This window comes from Accipiter gentilis, chromosome 2 (assembly GCF_929443795.1).
Source record: "Accipiter gentilis chromosome 2, bAccGen1.1, whole genome shotgun sequence".
NCBI lineage: Eukaryota > Metazoa > Chordata > Aves > Accipitriformes > Accipitridae > Astur > Astur gentilis.
The window spans coordinates 32,568,634-32,579,254 of record NC_064881.1 but is presented as its reverse complement, the minus strand read 5'-3'; positions in this window follow the sequence as shown (position 1 = coordinate 32,579,254).

The window sequence follows — 10,621 nt, the reverse complement described above, 5'->3', positions numbered from 1 at the left end:
TGGTTGGGTTTATGACAATATTTGCCATTTGGTTAACTGAGATCAAGCAGGTACAAAGCAGGCCTGTAGGCAATCTGTAACTCTTCACTAGAAAACAAAAAAGGAAAAAAGAATTACCACACATTAAATAATCGGGATATTAGCACCCTCAGAATAAACCCACAGTAACAGTGAGCTGCAACATGGTCTTTAAGTGAGTTGTCAGTGAGAAACCCAAGCCAGGTGTACAGTACCTATAAATGGTATCAAGGAGAATACTGTAAAGAGTAACATTTAAAACCACAGCTGCTATAATATGAGTGGGTATATGGTAGATTAAACAGATATGTTCACTAATATATTTATAAATGTACTTGCCTGTAACATTGCTCCATCTGGCCTGACAGGGCTATTTTTATGAAGACTCAGAAGCCTGAAAGAAATAGTACACACTTTTTTTATGGCTTGAGAAATGTATTTGTTGAAGTTTCATTTGGAAGGGGGACACACACGACTGTAATGGGTCTTTTTGACCTCAGTTCTTTTCTGTTGTATTTTTTGAAAAATAATTATCTCTTTAAATCATTGCATACAAATCTCATCCCACAACCCGAATTTATGTCAAGAAAGACCTTAAATCAGCTCTACACATAGGCCTGTATTCAGCTCTGAATATCTGAATGACTTATTTTTGTTCAGGAAACTCTCATGCACAGGGTAAACACAGACTGACTTGAGTGTGCACAGGCATGCACAGAAATATTTGCAAATAAAACCACTAAGGGCTGAGAAAGCTTTCCTAGGAGTTAGGCAAGAGTCAGCAGCGGGGCAAGGTTGTCCTTAGGCCTGGTCTTTTACCAGCTGTGGAAAGTGGTTGCTCTTTTAGATTTGGAGAGTGAAAATAAGAGCACATGAGATGGGTTATGGAAGTAGCTGCTGCCAATGAACGTAACGCTGCCCAGGGCTAGAAGACTCCCACAGGGCTTTGCATGACCCAGAGCATGTGTGCTGCACCAGGCAGCGATGGGAAGTCCCCAGCTGGGGAATCCACGCCTGCTGCGCAGGACCCTCAGCCAAAAAGCCCATTGCAGGCTGCTGTCAGAAGCCATCCAAGGACTCCGTCCCGTGAAAGCCCTCTCATTTGTGACTCGAGGTTGCCATTCCACGTTCCCTCACAACGACGAATGTTTCCAAAATGAACATGGTGAAAGGATTTTAGCTTTTCATTCTAGTGCAGTGACTCTTGCATCTCTGAGCATTTCTGAGGGAAATACAGTTTTTTATTTGAATTCTGATTATTCACCCATTCTATTTCTATTTCTTTGTTTTGATTTGTAGCCAAATTTTCTGCAATGATCTCTGCAGAGCTACATGTTCTTCTTTGGTATGTAGATGACACATAGAACAGAGATTGGCAGAGATGGTATAGATTTCCCTTGCTTTCTGGCATTCTCTGAGGTCATGTTCCTCAGATATTATACAAACAAAAGCTGAAAAACTGACTTCCTGAAGACAATGGGAGTATTATCATGAGTTTTATCATGATCAGAATTTTACTCACAGTTTTATTAATGTGGCAGTGGGACTTTTTATTCTGGTGATAAAGGTGCTAAAATAAAGATTCTATACATGATTCAAATATCTGAGAAATTAAAAATGCAATGGGATAAGATCATGATGTTCTGTGTAACACGGGAAAACTGCAGTGTAAGACCCCGTCCTCCAGCCTCCATCGGTTTGGCTGGTAGGAGAATGAGAGAAAAAATATTACTGTTTTCCCAAAGTTATTCAAAGAAAGTGGAGAGAAAATAAAATTGTATTACTTTGTTATTTACTTTTATTTTTCCTGGAGGTGGCTTTTTGAAAGCATTTTAATAAAAGATACCTATCAATGCACATTGCATTTTAATCTTTCTTGATGTTGCCTGGGAGACACAAACCTTAAGACTGAAATTTAAGTCTTTGAAAAAAGAGGTTTGCAAACCAGAGCAGAAATGGTATATTTTCTTCAGCCAAGCTTTGTGAAGGAGACAGAATGTCTCTTCCCTAGCTGCTTCTCTGTTTTAAAACTGCCTCCCTGGCTTTCAGCTTCAGATCAAGGACTCAAGGAAAATAATAAATTTGAATTTTACAAAATTTAAAAAATTCCTGAATTACCTCAATTGACGTTGAAGTCCCCATTTATATGCATATATGCATATGAACATTTAATTATTCTATACAATGTGGGCAGCATGTTCAGGACAGGTGCAGAAAGACTTAAACCAGCAAGCCTAAAAAGCTTTGGGGCAGGCTGTACCCTGATGGACTTGAAATCCACATCCAAAGCCTTGTTCCAAATCAAGCAGAGAGAAGTTATGAACAGCATTTACTAAGTACGTGCTCCACCCAGACAGCAGTGACCGCTGCCTTGCCTGTTCGCTGCAGGGCAGAAAGTCCTTGAGTACCATACCGATGCAGGACTCAGAGCTGGGATACTTGGGAGAGCACCGGGGGGCACTGGGATTTACGGACGGGGGTACCAGGAAGCTCAGTGCTGTGTTTCAGAGCCTCTGATGTAGAGCTCTGTTGTAGAGATAAGCTGACAGGGGCTTCTTGTTGGGCTCTAGCTCCAGGCTTGGATTGATCCAAAGGGGCTGGGAGGGCTGTAGCCTTGTACGGTCAGCAGTGCCTGGGGTCACATTCAGCCCCATTGCTGCGCAGCACTTCCATCCACACGCTGCTGCATCGGGCTTCGTGTCAGTCCCACTCTCAAATAACCTCTTCTTTGGTCAGCACACCTGTGTCTACAGCAGAGCTCGGCTGGCCTGGCTAGGCCAGCAGAACTTTTCAGGGTGCACAGTATTTCAGACAGTTACGAATTTGTCCAGTGAAGAAATCTCAGAGCCCGGCGGGGTCTGTCAGCAGAATGGTTGGATGCTCTGGGAGCTGTGGGAGCAGCCACGAATAAGCTCTGTGGACACCAGTGATGCCAGATGTCACTTCACTGGAGCTAAATGCCTGAACCCAACTGCGAATCTTCATTGAATTAAAATTCCATTTAGGTAATTTCAGTATCATAGGATAGTATTTAAATGAATTATATGTCTGTATACTTTGAAAAATTGAAGCAATATATAATCACAGCAGTTATAGCAATAATGGATTGGCAACCTACATTTTATGAAAAATTGTGAAGATACAAGTGACAATAAAGTAGTAACTGTTAGAACTTGGCACCCAGCTCTGCAAGCACTCATTTAACTAAGCAAAATGTCCCTTGTGCCTTTGTAGATGGCACCTTTGAACACGGAAGTTGCTGGCTAGAGTAGAGATAATACAGGCTACTACCACAGTGGTTTTAACAGGAAAAACAACAGCCCTGTCTCACTCCTATATAACCATCCTAGAGATTTTTCCTTTAAAAATTATTTTTAAAAAACCATTTTGAATAATTTACTGTATTATCCTAAATTCTCAGTTTCTTCTCATTCAGATCCTTTGGTTATAATCCTGGCTTTTCCCCATCACAGCATTATATTAGAAAAGGTTTTAGGGCATAGTTTGATAAGAAACTCTTTGACATCAGAGCCAGCTTACAAAGTCATCATCTTCCTTCTGTGTCCTTGCCTGCTGGTCCTACACCACATTACCTCCCTTTTTGCCCAGTGCTGCACCAGCACAAGCAGTCTGCAGCCACATGGTAGACTCATGTGGCTGGAAACAAACCTTTTTTCCACCCCCTCCCGTTATTTTTCAGTTGAATCAGTTCTTTAACCTGACCTACTCAGTGGCTATAAATGTGCCAGCGCTTGGAAGGAGAGAGCTGGTGGGAGAGCGAGAGGCTGAGCAGGTACAAGAGCACTGAGCTGTACAGCTGCTTCATGCAGCACTTCCACTGAATCATGTCCTCACATATATAAGATTATGTAAGTGTTTTGGTTTGTATGGTGTTATACGTTTCTTATGCTAACTACATAAAAAATATCTGGCAAATACAAAACTCATAAATCATGTAAATGTTATCTTTACTTAAGATTTCTGATAGAGGGCAATGTTAGTACAGCTCATCTTGTTCTTCCTAGTTCTGCCCTCATTTCTCACAGCCTATGAACAATGACATGTCTGGCTCTTCACAGACATGCAGCAAAGCTAATGTTTCACTCGAGGTTCCCAGGAGCTGACGTCTCATTTTGCCCAGCATACCTCCAAGGCAACCACATGGACTATGACACTTACACATCACTGCCTGTTTTACTTTTAATTTGCCAAAAGGGCAGTGATTGACCTGCTGGTAAATTTAGATCTTTGAGTATATTCCCCAAGTGATGGTGGAAATTCTTCCCTCTCTTCTTACAGTGGGGTTTTTTACCAATGGGCAGATGGACTACAGAAGTGCAGCGGGGAAGAAGACTGTCCTGGCTGAACAGAGAGCTTTGGCTGGAACTCAGGAAAAAAAGGAGTTTATGACCTTTGGAAGAAGGGGCAGGCAACTCAGGAGGACTACACAGATGTTGTCAGGTTATGCAGGGAGAAAATTAGAAGGGCCAAAGCCCAACTAGAACTTAGTCTGGCTACTGCTGTAAAAGACAATTAAAAATGTTCCTATAAATACATTAGCAACAAAAAGAGGGCTAAGAAGAATCTCCATCCTTTATTGGATGCAGGGGGAAACACAGTGACAAAGGATGAGGAAAAGGCTGAAGTACTTAATGCCTTCTTTGCCTCAGTCTTTAACAGTAGGACCAGTTGTTCTCTGGGTACCTGATCCCCTGAGCTGGAAGACAGGGCTGGGGAGCAGAATGAAGCCCCCATAATCCAAGGGGAAATTGTTAGCGACCTGCTACACCACTTAGACACACAAAAGTCTATGGGGCCGGGTGGGATCCACCCAAGGGTGCTGAGGGAGCTGGCAGAAGTGCTCACTAAGCCACTTTCCATCATTTATCAGCAGTCTTGGCTAACCGGGGAGGTCCCAGTTGATTGGAAGTCAGCAAATGTGATGCCCATCTACAAGAAGAGCTGGAAGGAGGATCCGGGGAACTACAGGCCTGTCAGCCTGACCTCGGTGCTGGGGAAGGTTATGGAGCAGATCATATTGAGTGCCATCACGTGGCACGTACAGGACAAGCAGGCAATCAGGCCCAGTCAGCATGGGTTTATGAGAGGCAGGTCCTGCTTGACTAGCCTGATCTTCTTCTATGACAAGGTGACCTGCTTAGTGGATGAGGGAAAGGCTGTGGATGTTTTCTACCAAGACTTTAGTAAAGCCTTTGACACTGTTTTACACAGCATTCTCCTGGGGAAACTGGCTGCTTACGGCTTGGATGAGCATACTCTTCGCTGGGTGAAAAACTGGCTGGATGAGCCAAAATAGAGGTGGTGAATGGGGTTAAATCCAGTTGGCAGCGGGGCACAAGTGGTGTTCCCCAGAGCTCAGTATTGGGGCCAGTTCTGTTTAATATCTTTATCAATGATCTGGATGACGAGATCAAGTACACCCTCAGTAAATTTGCGGGTGACACCAAGTTGGGTGGGAGTGTTGATCTGCTCGAGGGTAGGAAGGCTCTACAAAGAGATCTGGACAGGCTGGATCAATGGGCTGAGGCCAATTGTATGAGGTTCAACAAGGCCAAGTGCCAGGTCCTGCACTTCGGTCACAGCAACCCCATGCAGTGCTACAGGCTTGGGGAAGAGTGGCCGGAAAGCTGCCCGGCAGAGAAAGACCTGGGGGTGCTGGTTGACAGCCGGCTGAATATGAGCCAGCAGTGTGCCCAGGTGGCCAAGAAGGCCAACAGCATCCTGGCCTGTATCAGAAATAGTTTGGGCAGCAGGAACAGGGAGGTGATTGTTCCCCTGGACTCAGCACTGGTGAGGCCGCACCTCGAGTACTGTGTTCAGTTTTGGGCCCCTCACTACAGGAAAGACATTGAGGTGCTGGAGCATGTCCAGAGAAGGGCAACCAAGCTGGTGAGGGGCCTGGAGCACAAGTCTTATGAGGAGCAGCTGCGGGAGCTGGAGATGTTTAGCCTGGAGAAGAGGAGGCTGAGGGGAGACCTTATTGCTCTCTACAACTACCTGAAGGGGGGTTGTAGCCAGGTGGGTACTGGTCTATCTTGTCAAGTAACTAGTGACAGGATGAGAGGAAATGGCCTCAAGTTGCATCAGGGGAGGTTTAGATTGGACATAAGGAAAAATTCTTCACCACAAGGGTTGTCAAGTAGTGGAGCAGGCTGCGCAGGGAAGTGGTTGAGTCAACATCCCTGGAGGTATTTAAAAGATGTGTAGATGTGTCACTTAGGGACATGGTTTAGGGGGACTTGGCCATGTTAGGTTTATGGTTGGACTTGATCTTAAAGGTCTTTTCCAACCTAAACAATGTTATGATTCGTTGAAAAAGCCTTGGTTTTAAGCTGATGTTCAAATGAAAATGCTGCTTGGTCTAATGTCTTTTCTTAAGTACTTATATGGTCTTCATCAGTATAGCATTAAAATTATGGGAGTTTTCTCATGGCTGTTGAGGTTCCTCTAACTTAAGGATAAAGTTAAGGTGATGAGTGTACTCTGAACTGGGCAGTAGTTAAATCTTAGACATGGAGACAAAGCCTGCTTTTGAAAATGGTGTTTGAGTCTAGAAGAAGGCTTTGCTATGTTTGAAGAAATACAAAGTTAAATCTTGCCAGACTAAGTCAGTTGCAAAGCTTCCATTGAATGTATAGAATAGGATTACACCCTGGGGATACAATTTAAGCATATTAAGGTTGCAGTCTGTGTATGTTCAGGAGGTGGATTTTAACATCAAGGTCCAGGTAAACAAACATTCATACAGTCCAACCTGCTAACAGTCGCAAGCCATGTCATCTCAGACCTGATTTTTTACTGCTGCGTAGCACTATATTGATTTTTCCTATGAAAAGAAGACCTGAAACACAGCCAGGCTAGTGGTTTAGCATTGTCTATTAGCCAAAGTGAGGTAAAGGACTGTTTTAAAGGTGAGCTACTGCATGTTCATAGCAGAGTTTGGGAGTCTAGACAGGCCATTTGCTCCCAGTAAAACATTGCTTGTTGGAAGGATGCTCATTTCTTTACCAGAATGAAATGACCTCACAGGAGGCACCGGAGTTTATTGTAGCACTTACTCCTTATTTGCAAGGATAAGTGATCACCCAGCAGTGGCATTTTGGATATGTTATCTTTGAGCCTATTCGACAAGTGTATTCCAAAGTTCAGAGGAGGAGTACATTTTATTCCCTCTCACAACTGGAACGCAGAAACACAATAAACATCTTTCAGTTAATTCCATCAGCATCCTCTGCATCATTTTGCCCTTTGTTTATTCTGCAGCTGAAAATATTCAAGGTCTCTCTTTTTACTGGGCTCTTCTGGACGCGAGTTAAATAATGTACTAGATTCTTCCATGTCAAATTCCTTTGAATCACATGTATTCTGCCTGGGTGAATTAATAACTGGATCGACTGTGTTTCAGTTAAACAATGAAGACAGACATGAGCTTGCAATGAATTCCCTGGATTTGGAAAATACAATATGAAACACCTTCCTAAGATAAGGCATGCATTGAAAACAAGAGAGATAGCTAGAAGAACTGTTGACACTTGTTACATGAATTTGAGGCAGCTGTGAGATAAGGAGGCACCTTTTTTTGCCTAAAGCAACACTTTGATGGCAAAAACCCACATTTGGTAGATGCAGTTACGGGTTTCATGTGCGGTAATGCCTAACACATTGCAGGTGAGAAAGAAGATGTAAAAGTGTGAATAATTATAAATAATAACAGCAACAACAATATCTTTTTAATACCACTTTCACTCATAAATCTCAAAGTGATATGTGTCACTCAGATATCTTTGTTTTATGGATGAAGAGAATGAAGCATTAGGAAGGGACCTTGAGTTTCTCCCTTTAAAGTGGTGTTAGAGCAAAGATTGAACCCAGGAATTCAGCCCCTAGCCCAGGGTGAGAATGGCCCGGCCCCGCTGTGGGAATGGCTACCTTCTCCAGACTGTCTTTTCTCATCAACAGCAGAAATACAGATTTGCATTTGAAATGCAACTCTAGTAGTAGGACTGCTAGTTCCTACCACGCAAAGGCTGACTGAAAGGATGCACTTCTCAGTAAAGAAGAGGAAAAAAGCAAGAACAGGAGAGCTTCAAAATGGACAGAAATGGTACAGTTCAACTTGGAATCATTATATTTGAAACCAGCTGTCTCAATACTATCTTATTACCTGTGTTTCAGGTGAAAATATACTTAGAAAAGGTGTAATTGCCAATGTGAAAGAAATGGCCTTGTCTTTGGCCATGATGGAGGGGAAGGTCATTTACCTGGACAGTAACTCTATGGAAAGCTTTGGTTCTTTGCACTTAAAAAAAGAGACTTTTTAGCAGACAGTGCTTCTGGCAATGCAGAGCACATGTTGGTCACAGAAGTGCTTGGTGGATCACTTCCCTTCCTTTGCAACTGAACAAGACCCCTATGCTAACTGCAGCAACTTCTTATAAAACAAACTGTTAATTAGGAAAGTATTTTTTTCCTTTATTTAATGATGTTTTGTGTGTTTTATTTCTTCTTTGAGCAAGTTAATTGCTCTTGACTTTTTCCCTCTCATCTGCTTTTCTTCTTCTCAGTATGTTTTTCCTACTTGCAGATTCTTCCTCACACATTGCACATTGATCTGCTCCTCTGCTCCATGAGCCTTCCGGGGCAATGCTGTCCTACAGGTGAGGGACCATGCTGGTTGCTGTGCTGTGGTAGCCCTGATTTGGAGATGGCCCTTGAGTTTATTTCACCCCTCCTCTTAAATAACAACAGCTACTGGGAGCTTTTGGCCCAGAGGCTCACAGGTTTTCAGGGTACCAGGAGCAAGACTTCAGCTTATCCTGATCTGATCCTCTAGTTGCATCACTAGGTTTGGAGGAGTTACAAATATCTGGAATTTTATTTATACAGCACTTTGGTGGGAGCTACTGTATGCTATGGCCACAAGGACAGAGCATGTTGGGAAAGCCTGGATGTGCCTATAGCACACGCCTGGATGAGATGCAGCAGTTGTGCAGTGCAGCACTGCAGAGGCTAGCCAGATCTATGCTGAAACCCCCAGCCTTGCTGCAAGACCTCCTTAACCTCACAAAGCAAAGCGCTCAGCATGGACCTGCCTCCACTTCTTGTTTCTATGGCGTTTAGAGAAACAAAAGCTGAAGCCCACTCAGATACCCAGAGAGAAATGCTGAATAATTTAGGTTGGAAAGGACCTCTGCAGGTCCCCAATCTGACTCTCTGCTCAAAGCCATTGCAGGGTGAGGTGAAACAGAAGTAAGAGGCCTGGGGATTGGGGCTGGAGGTCTGCAACCCAAAGGAGGGAATTGGAGCCCCATGGCCCTTCAGCTCTCTGCAAACAGCATGAATCAGTTGGAAAATGCCATTGTAACAAACAGAGCAAGAACGCTTGGGGCTCAGTGCCTTTCGTCCAGGGGCTTCACACACAATTAAGCCTGTTTAATAGATACAGTCTTTTTTATAGACACGGTAGAGATAGGGAACATGACACCTTGTCGCCTTGTCTGAATTACTTAAGTTGCAAAAATCTCACTATTAAAATCTCACATTTTAAAATTGTTGAGTTAAAGTAGGGCAGTTTTTCCATTGCAGGCATGCCCTGGGGCATGGAGGGATTAATATTGCGCCTCCCAATGTCTAGAGCATCCATGGTTCCCCTTAATTTTGTTTAGGAATATGAATGCTTAACATTCATGAAAAGCTGGCCCTCAGGAATGGGCCCAAGGAGATGTGTCTTTTTTGCAGCGAGCCAGTGATAGGAATGAGAGCAGAAATTTGGGGTTCACGGCAGGGAAAAGGCCGAGGAAAACCATCAAGCGACTCTATAGGATGGCTCTGCTCTCTTACCTTCCCTTTCCTTCATAGCCAGCCACCACTGGTCATATACATAGCTGTATCTGTATGTCCCTGGGGTGATCCAGCTCTGCAGTGCCCTGGTCAGAGCTGCATCAGCATCAGGAGATGTCCAGGGAGCCAGGATTGGTGTCCAGGGTACACACAGCGTATCAGCTTGCTTTGCCATGTTAGCTTGTTTCTGATAAAAGTAAATTATTTACATCTCTGTGGTGAAGAGGATCTCGTGTCTGTGTGAAGAACACACGGCTGAGCAAGGGCTGGCCAGGCGGAAAGAGTAGGGTGTGTTTCTGTACTTCATCGCTATGAACTGAAATACCGATAGTAATGTGCAAACTGCAGCATTCTCAGCTGCAAACCCCTCAAAATAAGTAATTTTAAAAAATCTTATGATTGCATTTTAGAGATATTTGCTCCTTTCTGATGCCACTAACAATCCCCGCCTTTGAGTTTTTCTACACAGCCCAGGGTTCTTTTCCTTTAATGAACGTGCAGATCCCTTCGCTGAGGCAATTGGGCAGAAAACCCATGTAATATCACAGGCTCTCGCAATCCCTTAGGAAGCGTTGCGACACTGCGGCTGGCTCGCTACATTTGCAAAGAGACCTTTTGCCTCGGTAGCTCGCGTATCCTGTTGGTCTTAATGTCATGCTGCCGGCCTGATGGATTAATCCAGACTTTGTGATCTGATAAGAGCTGGTGCTTGCAGGGAAACTGGGGTATTGGAGTGAGATCT